At 39.9% G+C, this 14,648-nt stretch overlaps 1 long non-coding RNA gene across 1 annotated transcript; it reads left to right on the top strand.

Moving 5' to 3' along the window:
- The first annotated feature begins 10,130 nt into the window (after nucleotides 1–10,130).
- LOC148055897 (uncharacterized) lies at nucleotides 10,131–14,446 on the top strand. Its single transcript, XR_015705099.1, has 3 exons — nucleotides 10,131–10,192; nucleotides 10,319–10,410; nucleotides 13,664–14,446. It is a non-coding gene; the product is annotated as an uncharacterized LOC148055897 (long non-coding RNA).
- Nucleotides 14,447–14,648: the final 202 nt, after the last annotated feature.

Raw genomic sequence — 14,648 nt, 5'->3', positions numbered from 1 at the left:
CATAACTCTGAGATTACATTAATCTAAATTTGTTTTATTTTAATTTTCCTGATTTTTTTCCCTGCTTGAAGTAGGGCAAGATCTAAGTGCCAAAGACCACACCACACCATGTGTTTTGAAGAAGTCCCCACTGAAATTACTTGCTTTCAAAGTGATTGCGACTTGCCGTAGCATATGCCTGGATTGTGCAACATTCACTGATGGGTCTTGTAAAACCCTCCTCAGTACTTGTGTTAGCAAAGAGAGAAAGAGGCTCCCGACTGTTCCGCTGTAATCCATACAAGAGCACTGGAAGAGCAGAACAGAGTTGGTTGCTGTCTTTGAAATGTTCCTGGAAGGAAAGCCTTCCATATGGAGAAAAGGTTCTCCATAAATAACAGCATCGATTTGGCCTCCAGTCCTGAAAATGACAATAAGTCGCAGGCTGTTGTATACCACTGAGCTTAACAAAGCTCTGGAAACGCCAGGGATCCAACCCTGCAAGCCTCCAGATGCCGTGTGTGTCAGGGTCAAGTCTAGAGGCATAACCTGCAGTTGTTCCAGACATCCCATTTCCTCCCTGACTGTGTTGCGTGATGGAAATGTTATAGCAAACATCATTGTACATTTACAAAACTGACTTACTAAGCTCACATTTTTTGAATCACTGATCCATCCTTATTTAGGCACCTGGTAAGCACGCTAATTTTCACAGGTGCTGAGTACTCCTAACATCAATTGAACTGAATGGACGTTCCAGCTGTTCATTCCGTTTGATTTATGAGCGTCTCCCACAATCCCTACATGCATATTGGCCCTGGGATCTATAATGTCCTTTTCCAGGAACTTTCAGATAGAAATGTTTTTCTCAGATACTTCAAAATGCCCCAAACAGAAATTCTCAAATGGGCCTGGATAAGGCTGTAGAATGACATCAGTTTGGGAATAAAAATAATGCAGTAATTTATACATATTAAATATTTAAAACTTTCTGTTGTTACTCATGCACATTTCAGATGTACTATCTGTCTTTATAAACAGAGGATATACTATATCATTATAAACAAAAGATATACTAATTAGGGATTTCTGTCAGGAGCTGATACTAAAATCTTATTTGCTTAAGAATTAAATACTTTCCCTCCAGGCTTGCCAACACTTTTAAACCCAGAAAGAAAATGCTGAAGTTTAAAACACTAGACCGATCTGAACTGCTGTGGTGATGTCATTGCAAATACTCAACTCTTAATTTTACACACATGGGTATTCCTCATTTGGGTCTGCACGACTCATCACGTCCAGAAAGCTAAATGCATGCAATATGGGACTGCATCCTATCCGAGGACAATCGTTTTACACATTTCGGGGCCATTTGATGTGCATTCAGACTTCACCTGCACGGTGTCCATTCATTCATTTCTGCTAGGGCTGCTTCTCATAATCCAAACGTCTGTGCAAATGCAAGCATCCCTTTTTGCCAAACAAAACTGACTTACATTCTGCTGCCAAAGAAATGCTACCTTCGTCCACCTTCAGCTGCAGAATTTACCCCTTCCTCCTCCCCTACACGAGGTTTAAGTGAAGCAACTTTTAAATCTTGCTTGGAGCAAGAAATGAAACCATGTTTAGAAAGAAGTATGATTCATTGTCAAGTCGAGGTTGTCATTTAAAAGACAAAAATGTTTCCACTTACGATTATGTTTCATTTTACGGTGTTTCAACAAACAAATTACATTTATGGGCCAAGTTTATCTATTTTATGCTTCAGTGGTTCAAACATTTACGTGCATAACTTTAAATCCATTGATCTGCACATTTAAGGGTCAGCTGTATGTATGCGAGAGTGTTACATTTCATCCCGGTAAAAGGCCTATTGATATGTGTAACTTTAGCTGATGTACCAGCGTAATTACAATGCATTTTAAGTTAGCTAGTTTGAAATACTGTTCTCTGTTCATCACAGGTCAAATTATTGGGGTTTTTTGGTTTTATTCAAAACGTGTGGCATTGAAACAAATTGAAGATATTTTATTCAGTCTTCTTTTTCCTTATTTTTCCTCCTATTAGACAAGAATCACACCCCTTTATCCTCACGACTAATGGTGGATGCAAACAAAAAAAGAAAACCCACAGATAAATATGAAAACTGAAAAGCCTAATAAAACTGTATAAGGAAAGATGAATCATGCTTCATTATACAGTAGAATAAGCTCATTTAAATGACAAATGGTATATTCTTAGAGCACTTTAACAGAGCATAAACCAGTGATGAAGTATCCGTGCTCTGACCCACCAAAGCAAATCGCAGTGCTTCCTCTTTGTGTGACCAAATATACTCTCCAATGTGACCGAAATGTGGCATCCACCTCCCTCAGTTCAGGTAACACGACCATCTCGCCATGCGTGCCTTGGCACGGTCTCATTCTGTGGCAGGAAAAATTGCCATTTTGGTCACATGAAACACACACGGGCTGGCCCATAGGAGGGAACAGGTCCAGGTGTGCAGTCTTCTTGTCCTCCAGTATAAATTTCCTTGCCTCACAAAACAGTTTCCCAATCTCAGGTTTTTTTAATTCAAAAATACTTAAGACCTGGTTAATCCCTATATTTAAATCCTAGTGACCTTAGAAGGTTCTGCTGTGACTCAAAAGAACATGTGGAAGCCTAACACAGAGATGGCATTGACCATAAAGAACACAATACAGGCATTACAAATCTCTAAAACAACTCTCAAAACTGTGTTTGAATTTCTAACTGAATTTCCAAGCCAATTTTTCAAGCTGTAAAATAATTATTTTAAACAGTTCTACATGACAGTATGCATCTAAGCAAGTACTTCTCTTATTGAAAATAGTCCATTTTAAGAAAAATAATTCATTTAAAAGCATTCAAGCAATGATGAAAAAGATTCTAACCAGCTCTGCACAGAAAGTGCTTTGTCCTTTGCACTAAGCAAGGTTGTGTCACACCTATAGGTAATAATGATCAATTTTTGCCTTAACAGAAAAAAAACTGCTGGGTTCCAAAGTTTGCCTGTCTGTCAGGTCATATAGGAATAATAGAGACAAAAGGAAAGAAATCAGAATTAGATAGGGAAATATAGGCAGACCCACAGAAACCATGGGATTCATATTGCCTAATTTTATACTGTAAATATCTAGCTTCAAGCTGATTATTTAGTGTCTTTTTATAGTTAATGGAGAGAAACAGAGTAGCATTCATCTGAGCTGCTTTGTAAGTTAGCCCATCTGTCTAGAGGTAGATGTCCGAACTGCAGATGACTCAGATCAGCAGGTAAGAACCTTTCTCCATGACCTTTTCTGTACTGGGATGGGCCCCATTTTACATACAGCTGTTATCATTACCTTATACTATTTTTCTCCATCTTTTGTGCATCCATCACACCTTAAGGATGGATGAGGACCTTGTTATGGGGTTAGCACAAACAGATATTTGTTGTCCCCAGTATGCTGGATCTCAAAATTTTCTTTCAGAGCACCTAAGAAAGATTATTTTTGCTCTGTTTAATCAACCAGAAAATTCACTTATCGGAGGTGTGTTGCTATAGCAAGCAGAACTTGGTCTGTTTATAGAAGCTGCTCAGAATGATGTATACTGTTTGGAGAAAAAAGTTGAACGAGTATACAGATTGTGAACTGGCTTAAAGTGAACAGTAGCAACACTTGTTTAATGTGCATAATACATTCATCCACAACAGTAAGTTACTGCGAAATATCCTCCAGATTATGACTCTGACACTGGGGGGGGGGGGGGGAGAAAAAAAAAAAGAAAAAAGACGACACTAACATATTTTTTAAAAAAACACCAAACATATGGAGACTTTTCTGAACATTTTCAGATTAAAAGTTGTTGTATCAAAAGTGTTATAGCAGCCATATTAGCCCTGCCTTCCTGTACTGTGGATTTCAGGGGATTTCTCAGCCCCATCAGAAGAGTCTCAGAAAACACATGTTCACTTGAAAAGCAGAACATGAAAAAACCCTGTGTAAACAAAAATGTCCAGGTTGGTAAGAAAGAAGACAATACTTGAGTTTGAATGTTACAGTGAACCTCATAAGTGCCATGTGATGGTATTGTTATTATAAGCCAACAGTATTTTGGCAGTCTTGATGCTGCCTTTTCCTTCCACAGTGACAATGGTTAGAAATGTAGTATCTGTAAGGTAAAAAAAAACAGAAACAATACCTTTCTACCACACTTCATACACATAGGTACATATATATATATGTCTGTGTACACAGACACAACCATTTAAAATATATATAGATATTTTCCATATAATATATATATATGTATATGTCTCTGTGTGTGTGTTTGTGTGCACCAAAATGTTTCAGGAGTCTATGTGCCAGTCTGTTGGACCTGAGGCTTCATTCCTTTGATGTTGAGGAATAGAAGCCTAGATTTCTCAGAAAAATCAGTACTACTTATCCTAGAATGCTATCTATCTAGTCCAGAAAATGCCTCCTCTTCTTCTCCTCATCCATCTTTAAACAGCTATCATTCCCTTTGATCTTCTGTGTTCCCATTTTTCCCCTTTGAGGAATTCTCTCTGAACAACCACTGTGTGTTTAATGATTCAACTTCTGCCAATTTTTTTCCTCCTTGCTTTTTACTAACAGCAATCCGGTTACTAAAGCAACACATTCATAATTCTAATATCTAGCAATAACTAAGACAGCATTCTGTGTTCAGAAATCATTACAGAGGTCCATCACAGTTAATTATGAAACTTAAATGGTTAACTTCTGCTTCCAGTCATACAAGTGAAAACCAACAGACTTATCCTCTTGCAGAAAAACCTCCAGGTGGGATCTCGAAGAACAGAACTGTGCTGTCTTCAGAGATCCTTCTATACAGGCTCAGTTTCTTTTCTAGCAAATACCATGTGCCAATCTGCCAAGCACAATTGTTGCCAAAGATGGTCAGTCCTGTGCTTCAAACCCGGACTTAGCCCCTCAGCAAACCCACTGAATTTCTTGCACTGGGGCTGGCATAACATTCCTCCTCTAGATCAGGTAGGTCTCTGTCCTCTACCATGGGTAGAATGGGATAGGGAACAGCAACAGAAAAATAATTGTGGAAGCTCTGAGTGGTGTTTATAGTCTAGTCTCCTAAGGAAGCGGGACTTAGGGGAGCATATTGTGTGGATGTATGCATGTCTGAGTCCTCCCTCAGTAAGTGGTCACTGACTTCAGCCACCTTTGATGCAGGTTCATATTTTATGAGAACACACAGCTAGGCTGAGGAGAGAAACACCCTTCAGGTGACATTCAGCTCCTCCTAAAACAGATGCCCATCTCTGGACAGCCCAACGTTTCTCTAAAATCCATGGTATTTATTGACTGCAGGCTTGATTTGGTTGCAGAGTGGGAACACCTGGCCACCCACTTCTAGTCCAGCAGGGCACTGGTCTCCCGTAGGTCTTTCGTCATATCCTCTAGCTCCATATGCGTATGTCAGATATCTCGAGGTATCTTAGATGGCATTAGTGACCTTTCTGGGGGAGAAAAGGATTGTGAGAGGAAGAAACACAAATTTTAAATGCCCTAGCCGTGACTATTTTGACATTCAGGCCCCACAAGGCAGTGGAGTATCAAGATCATAGCTGAGGTTTCTTTCTTCTAAGAATTCTTCCATGTCAAACTAGGTGTGAATACTACTGAAGTCTTCCCAGCTCTGAATCACAGCATTCATAAAATGGCTAGCATCTGCATGGGTTATCTGGTATCTAATAAGAACCTGAGCTCATGCCACAATTCAAAGGAAAGTTCAGTCAGCTATGGGACACAAATTCATTAGAAACCAGGCTTCACTGGTGAATTTGGAACTATCGTTTTGTTGTTGTTCTTCTAAAAGCCAAATACATTAGGAGGGGTGATCTGCCTACTCTCTACTTGTATCCCATCTGTGGTTATGCCACAGGGCCAGAAATGTGGGCTGCATAGTTGCTGTGGGAGAGCTGAACATTACTTGTAGGTGGAAGCAGGGTGATCTGTAAGCAGAGGGCACACAGATGAGCGGATTTAGAAAGAACAGCCAGGTCTATAGCAGTTTGAGACATGAGTTTTAAATGCAAGGAGCCTAATGTAAAGCAGAACACAAACACTGCCCTCACAGACAAAGAAATGTATTTAATGTATTAAAATGTATTTAAAACAAGTTATTGGTTCCTCTTTTGGTTCCATGCAATTCTGAGACAAGGATTCACTATTAGAGTGGCTCAGTCCCCCAGGACATAGACTGCCTCGCCTGCCTCTTCTGTAATTCCTGGCTGTGGCTTCTTTACTGCAACCGTGAGTGACATCAGGAGAAGTAAAATAAACAGGGTTAGAGTATGGCCTCAAACGCTGTCCAGAAATTATCTGTATTTTCGAACTGGTAGCAACTCCCGGCGTAGTCCAGCGCCAACTAGTAAGCACCCAGACACTGCCCCAGCACGATGTAAGGGACAACATAACTGTTCCAATAAGCAGTATGAACAGGGCCACCCTGTTTTGGGGAAAAAGTACAGCATCAGCATCGTGCTTCTTCCCTTGGGGTCCTGGAAGGCACCCTGGCCTGATTTAGAATCATAGAATCATCAAGGTTGGAAAAGACCCTTAAGATCATCGAGTCCAACCGTTAACCTATCACTGCCAAGTCCATCTATACCATGTCTTCGAGCACTGTGTCTATCCGTTCTTTAAATACCTCCAGGGATGGAGACTCAACCACTTCCCTGGGCAGCATTTATTTACTAGTATAAATACAGCCATGCTTCAGTATGGCTCACAATGTGGCCAGTAAGAATTTTTGCCAAATAGGTCTACTGCAAGCAGACACAAGAGCTCAATATTCAAATAAATCGTATAAGGCTCATCTGTTTCTAGGAGTTGTGGGGGAAGATTGCATAGAGATGGCCAGTTCATGCACTGTGAGCCTGACATTTCTGGAAGTATAGGGTTTATTGCACATGCAGAAAACATACTGTATATCTGCATCTGTAATGTGTGCAAATAGACTATGTAACAACTGCAGGCGAGTGCAGGTACTGGTGCATGCACAGTGGCCATTTGCCTAGAACTGACAGGCCGTGCAAAGCTATTGCCATGGCTCCAAATGGATAGCCAGACATGTAGGAATCCTTGACAAATGACCATGTTTTTCTTTTTCTGACAGTACAAAATTTTGAGGTGGAAAAAGGGGTCTTTTCTGTGGAAATGTGCAGATATACGTAAGAATTTTTTTTATACCTAAGAATTTAAGATTTTCAATTGCTTCTGAGTTAATGGTTTCAGCTCCCATACTATATAAAACTTTTCATTTCACAGCAGTTTTTCATTTATCTTTTAAAAGTCTTCTGAATTCATGTGCAAAATGAATCTTACTGGTAATTAAGTATTTGGTGAATTCTTAGCTTGCTACATGTGTTAATCATGTTGAAACTAGCTACACTCTAAGGTTGCTTTTAAATCAGACCGAAAATCAGAATTCTCAGTTGAATTATATATTGGCTTATGAAGTGTTGTGTCTCCGCTAATGCAAGTAAGTCTATTATTTTGTGAGCACTGCAAAGAGATTATACTGTTAATATGCACAAAAATTGATTTCAGCTGAGTATGTTCTCAAGGGAAATTCTAGAAGGCAAAGGGTCCTTGTTATTTGGAACATCATTAACAGTATTTTGTGACCTTCAAAGCAGATCATTAGAAAAATGACTTGTTAAGGTATATGTACCTTCCATAGCTTTATTGAAACAAAGGGCCTGCGTGAGATGCTATATCAAAGATTCTGTACAGATCAAGAAGTGTTGTCTTTTACATAACCCTTATCAAGAACATCATACCAGAAATGAAGAATTGGCAATAAAACATCCCCTGTACTGGATTTGGGAAGTAACCAAACTGATTACAAAGAAAGATTGTAAATTGATTTAAAATGTGAAAGGGTGGTATTAAACTTAAAGACTGCTGTACTTGTTCCATATCTTTAGAAGTGACTGGCTGAAGACTGACTTGCCTATAGTCTGAAACAGACTTTTTATCATCTGTCTGCTGGATGGAACAATACAGGCATGTTTCATTTATTTAGAAAATGGCCAGAGGCCAAAGAAAGATTAAAAATGTAAGCAAGAGTCAGTGCAACGGTTGTTCTTGTAAGAGTTAGGTATTTGGACTGCAATATCAGCAAATCCTCCCACAAAAGATATATCCCTACAACACAGGATTTGCATTTGATGTCCTGGAAAAGTAATTGGTCCAGTAAGGACAGGCTTACCCGTTACTCCAGTAGTTGAATTTGGAATGCATTTGGCATTTACAAGAGTAAACAAAAGCAATTGACATACTTGAATAAGTTGTTTTGTGAGCAGCAGAACTAATGAATGCAAACAAATTCTAAAAGGGACAAATTGTTTCTTATGGATTTCTTTCTTTGTTCTTCAGCCTGCCACATCATAACCCCAGCTCCCCTGCCCAGGTCCTCTTCACCATTTCAGCCAGCTGAGATTCATCATGTGCTGCAGCTTATCTAGAGCTGTGGGTGTGCTGGTTGATCCCCTGGCCGCAGCCAGACAGACCATGCAATAGCTGAGCTCAGCGTGTCTCTGTCTCAGTGAGGGCAAATTGTCTGAGGACCTCTATCCTCCAGAAGATCTTCTTTGATCTATAGATGCCTAAGATGAGATCAAGCCTGCCTAACTGAGGGACCTAACTTGAGTTTAATTCAAGAAAGCTAGGGAGCCAGCCTTCTTTCAGTGTTTCTGCTCCTACCACAAGCCACAGAAGATTATCGCTGCCTTTCTGAGACTAGGCATCTAAATTTCACAGACAAGGTCTGCCTTCAGAGACATCCAAAGGCATTTACCTGTCTTCACTGACTGTAGAGGGAAACTTTACTCTAAGAGTGCTGCTTCTTCAGTTCCCTGAAATGTTTGTTCAAGATAAGAACCTAAGATAAGATTCCAGTCTGAGCCTTACTCTTTCTAATTTGATTGAAACTGGCCATGGAGATCAGGAGAAGAGGACAGACAGACTGCCCCATTGCAGGAATTATGGGAAACCAGGCTGAAAGTAATAGCAATTAGGGAACATGTGTATTTAATATAGTGATTTATCTGCTTTAATATTGCTATAGATAATGTAAAAATATATTGCAAAGAATACAATAAATTTTCATTTAGTTCCATTAAAACTTTTAATGAATAGGTGAATACCAGTCCAAAACTTGTGTCTACCTGCAACACTTTAATTCAAGAAACACAGAAGTGTTCAGTCCAAGATTTCATTTCTGGTAAGGGAACGATTCTGCTGTGTACATCATGAGTGAGTTGAACAGAAGACTAGAACTTTTTGAACACAAACTTCTATAGAAAAGCCATAATTTACCAGTTGAATTCAGGTTTATTAATATTCCTGAGTCTTCTGAATGTACTCAGACTGGTGGCTGATGTGATTCCTTAACCTTTCTCCAAAATATGTTTTTAATTTCTCCTTGACACTCAGGTTCAGCAGAGATCCGTTGTTTTATGATTTAACTTCACTCAACTGTTTTGGAACACGTACAGCTCATTACACAAAGAGAGCAGAAGAACAGCTAGTTCAAAAGGACAGCAACAGAACTTGAAATAAGTCAGTTTGAATAAAATAAGAAACAGGCTGAGCCTGTATCCAAAAATCTGACTGATTTCAAGCTGAAATATTTTTCACATTTGGATAAACAGAGAATACACTATGAAATTAAGTTTTGTGCCTTCTCACTCGGTTGGGGTGAAGCTGGAATGAGGAAATACTCTGATAGCACTTCCACTGCTGTGCTAGCTCGACCGCAAATGCAACTGGGAAGTGGATGAAGTCTCATAGGAAGCCCATGTCGAGCTCAGTTGCACAGGCAGAAGTGAGCTGTTTGGGAGTGAGTGTACTTAGTTTTCTTCAGTGAAGGACTTTACTCTAAGACCCTGAAATTCACAGTACGGAATGTTTGTCTGTTTGTCCACCCATGCTCACTTTTTTTTTTTAAAATTGAGTGCCAGTTTGGCCAGGATATGCATTCATGAAAAATGCTAATGAATCTCTAATCACCTGGGCTGGCTTTGTCTCAGAGACAGCATCCACAGCAGTGCTGAATCCTCTTTGATGAGCAGTGACATTGGCATAACGAAGAGCAGTTCTCCCTGCTACCAATAACCAAGCTCCCTTCAGAGGGCAAGCGGGTGAGTTCCTTTGGCTCCTTCCATTCATATGCAGTGAGGCCTTGCTTTTTCTCTTCTCGGATGTGCGACACAGAGTCTGCCATGGTCTGCCTCTAGACCCATCTGCAGTCACATTTCTCTTCACAGAAATGAAACAAAACTTTTCAAGTCAGTTTTGCTTGAAGCAGCAGAATGCTTGGGGATCCATCCTGGACTCGGAGAGAGGTATTTCCACTGAGGTACTAAAGTACTAAAACCATTATCTGAATGTTTCTGAAAAAGGAGAAAATCTAAGTAATATGGAAAACATCTCTGGTTTTATTTGTGCAATATATAATTTGTGAATTATATAGAACACATCTAGAACAGTATCAGTCCTTAGGAGGATGTCTTAGTTCTGCCTCGCAGGATTATCACATTCGTGCACTTAGAAGTAGAGTGGTAAACAAAAGCTAACACCTTTTTTTTGTTGAACTAAGACTTTTATGCTCTATTTTTAAGTGATTTAATGTGGAAATCCTGAGGGACAAAAAGCAAAAGAAGGAAAAAGCAATTGGAAATAAAACCACAAGAAACAAAGGGGACTTTGGCAAAGGAGGATAAAAAGATATAGAAAGAAAAAGAGAAGTTAAATATGTCTAGTGAGAGAGGAAGAAAAAGTAACTGCAGGGAACACTAGAAATTTCCTACCCATGGGACCATATCAGTGGCTCAGAAGGAAGCAGCTGTACCCAGCAGAGACTCAGATTTGTCAGAGACCCTGGGGCTCTCTTGCCAGAAACCAGACCCAACTTCCAAATGCCAAGGAAAACAGGGGTAGAGACAAAGAGAGCTTTTTGCCTTAAATAAAAAGCTTTGCCTTAAATAAAAGCTTTCAAAGGACTGTCCCCCTTTCTCCTCTACTGTATGAAAAATAGCAAGCTTTAGCAATGGCTGTTGGGCTCCATTGTCAAGGACTTGGTTATAATGCAGCTTGGACAGCCACGGTCGATGAGGCCGAAGGGTGTTACAAATTGAATGACTTTTTTGTTGTTGCATTTTGGTTTTTAGTTTTTATTAGAAAAAAAGCTCTTTAGCTTAGGTCTCTACCTAGGCTTTTTTCTTAACATAGATATAAAACAGTTTGGCTCCATCCTAACTGGCCAGCCAAACTGTGTTATAAGGTCAGGCCATAAACAAATTTAACAACTGTTGTTAATTAAATAGTTATTGTAGTATAGATGGGGTCAAACAAAGGGTATGTGTGGGAGGGGAGGGGAAGAGAGGGCCTAAGTGGCAAAAGGTGGGGGGAATCTTGGCTCCTGATTTAGAAGGCGTGAACAAGCAAGAACTCTGTGGAAAAGACCTCTGGGACATAACAATAATAGTTAACATTTCAAATTTTGGTTCAAATATTAAGCAATTAATAGCAAAGAACAGCTCGTATTCCCTCATTCACACTTTCCTATGCTCTGAAACCATCTTGGTAAGTCAGACTTGGCTTTCCTCAAGCAGAAATCCTGTATCTACCTCTATCAGTGGTATCACTTTAACAGCAATACTTCATCAACATGTTAATGCCTCCCCGTACCAGGATGTTGTCCAAGTTCCAGCTGGTTAAAAGAGTTGTTATGGAATGGGAATTCCAGTTGGAGATTTATAGAAGAGCAACAGAGAAAGAAAAAAAAAAAAGGATTACATTTAATTTCAATACTCAGAAATGTGCTTTCCTTGTCATGTAAGTGGAACCCTGCCTGCATGTCTGCAGCCTGCCTTGCATACTGATTTTGTATGTGCCTAGCTAAAACCGTTGCCTGTGATATGATCCGGTTTCGACTCTACAGAGGAAGGCAGGAGGAGCAAAATTTATGTTTTGGGTCTGTAAGGCATTTTAAAGTTTGTCATGGTTTAACCCCAGCCAGCAACTAAGCAGTGCACAGCCACTCGCTCACTCCCCGCTAGTGAGATGGGGGAGAGAATCCAAAGAGTAAAAATGAGAAAACTCATGGGTTGAGATAAAGGCAGTTTAATAGGCAGAGAAAAAGCCGTGCATGCAAGCAAAGCAAAACAAGGAATTCATTCACTACTTCCCATTTGCAGGCAGGTGTTCAGCCATCTCCAGGAAAGCAGGGCTCCATCATGCATAATGGTTACTTGGGAAGACAAACGCCATCACTCCGAACGTCCTCCCCCTTCCTTCTTCTTCCCTCAGCTTTATATGCTAAGCATGAGATCATATGGTATGGAATAGCCCTTTGGTCAGTTGAGGTCAGCTGTCCCAGCCATGTTCCCTCTCAGCTTCTTGTGCACCCCCAGCCTCCTCGCTGGTGGGGTGGTGTGAGAAGCAGAAAAGGCCTTGACTCTGTGTAGGCACTGCTCAGCAAAAACTAAAACATCCCTGTGTTATCAACACTGTTTTCAGCACAAATCCAAAACGTGGCCCCATACTAGCTACTATGAAGAAAATTAACTCTATCCCAGCCAAAACCAGCACAAGTTAATCGGGTCCTTTGGGTCTGATATAATTTGCGTAAGATTGCTGTTGATGATTAGAATAGCTATTTAAGATTTTTGTTAATAGTCTGTTACATGGACCCAGTGGAAAGATTCCAATAGCAGTCTGTTAGTTTTTCCCTGTCACATTCAGGTTACAGACCCTTCACAGATGTTGTAAATAGACATCAATACTAAAAGGGAATATTACACAAATTAAAATCATAAGTGTGCTCAAACTGCCAACACAGACATTTTGTTAAAAACATCTGTCACATAAAAGCAAACATTTAAGGCCATTATATTTATAACAATTGTTTTCATTTTTAGTGTGTACTACATATTTTTCTTTTCTTCTCTTATTATTGACTTGAATATTTTTTCTTAGACTTTAACACTTATTTTTTCCAACATTACTTATGTTCTTGACCATATAAATAATAATGTAGACTTTTAATGAAAAGAAATAAATCTCAATGGTTGGAAATCTAATAGATACCTGCACAATGAATGAGTCAACTGAGAATCCAACACCATGTTCTCCAAAAAAATATATAGTTATCAGATATTATAAAGACAAGTATTAAGCTGGATGTCTGTTCAATTACATCCAGTTATTTCATTCTGTTCTGAAATTAATTTCTCAGGTGAAAAGGATAAATGACATATAAATGTCCTATTCTGGGCTTTTTAGTTGCATTACTGCTGATGCAGCTGTTCTAGTCATACCAGTATTCACCATGACACCGTGCAATACAGCCCCCTGAAGCTGGACACCCCTGGAGCGCTTTCTTCCTGGCACATCTACCACACTGGTATTATCCATCCCTTCCCTCTCCTCTTTCACTGCTGCTTGCAGTTTCTGGGTACAGGCTCTGTGATATCTCTTAGCCCAAGGAGCTCTAGGCTTCTCTCACCAGTGTTGACCTCTTAGGCTGTTTCTACTACAAAGTAAAAGAGGGTTAGGAACCATCAGTGCCCCCATTTACCCTGCTTACAGCTCTTCTCTCTCTCTCATAGGTTTGCTTTGGGGAGAGCTATTTGGAGCTAAGACAGGAAAGGAGCTAACAGTGAAGAAGTGGGGACAACTAAGACCTTGTGCTCAAGCTCACATCCTTGTGTCCTTCCATTAGTAGCAGCCCACCTTCACACTTCCTAACAGCTCGAACATGTCATTCAATGAATTGTCACAACCAGGAAGGTTTTGCTGCTCATAGAACAACAGTCTTGGTCTGGTTAAAATCAATACTTGCTGTTTTCTTTATTATCTGTATTCTGAAAACCACTTAAATATATGATCAGCTTTAAGTTCACACTTAGCTCTTCCTTAAGTCAGTGAGATATTTCTTGATATAAGGCCTCCATATAATTAGACACAGCTGAAGAACAGTTGCAGTCTCTTGAGACACTGTTTTTTACATGGCAGAGAGGGTGTGCTGGACCCTTTACAAATGTAAATAGAGACACAGCCCATGGCCTGGGAAATTGTTGAACCAACTCAGACCTACAGAAAAGCCATGAAAAATGTAAATACTGGCTTCTGGTTCAACTCAAGAATGGAGCAGACCTCATGAAGAGATTAGAAAGATGCTCTGTTGTATAGGACTGAATAAGCCAGGCCCATAGCATCATAGAAAAGTCAGTTGGAAGAGGTGTTTGGAGGTCGCCTGGTCATCCAGTCCAACCTCCCATCACAGAGTATCATTACCCTTTAAAAGTCTTATGTACAGCTTCTCTAGAATTATCCTGCACATCAGGATCAGGCCCAGGTGACTCAATAAAGGCACTATACATTAAAAAGTGCAATTATTAAGATCAAAGTAAAGCCAAAACCAGAAGTCACTGGGCTCCATTGAGTTTCTGAAACACAGTCAAGAATCATTTTAGATAGTAAAGGGTATCCCTGTAGCATCCTGCTGCTACTGCAGCAGGGTTCTGGTTTGCCATAAGTCCCATTATAGCTGTCTGTCATATCTGCCAGCCCTGTATAGATGCCTCCTTATAG

This window comes from Nipponia nippon, unplaced genomic scaffold (genome assembly GCF_047370975.1).
Source record: "Nipponia nippon isolate SJK-2023a ecotype South Korea unplaced genomic scaffold, ASM4737097v1 scaffold_2, whole genome shotgun sequence".
NCBI classification, from domain to species: domain Eukaryota; kingdom Metazoa; phylum Chordata; class Aves; order Pelecaniformes; family Threskiornithidae; genus Nipponia; species Nipponia nippon.
This window is presented reverse-complemented; position numbering and strand designations above follow the sequence as displayed.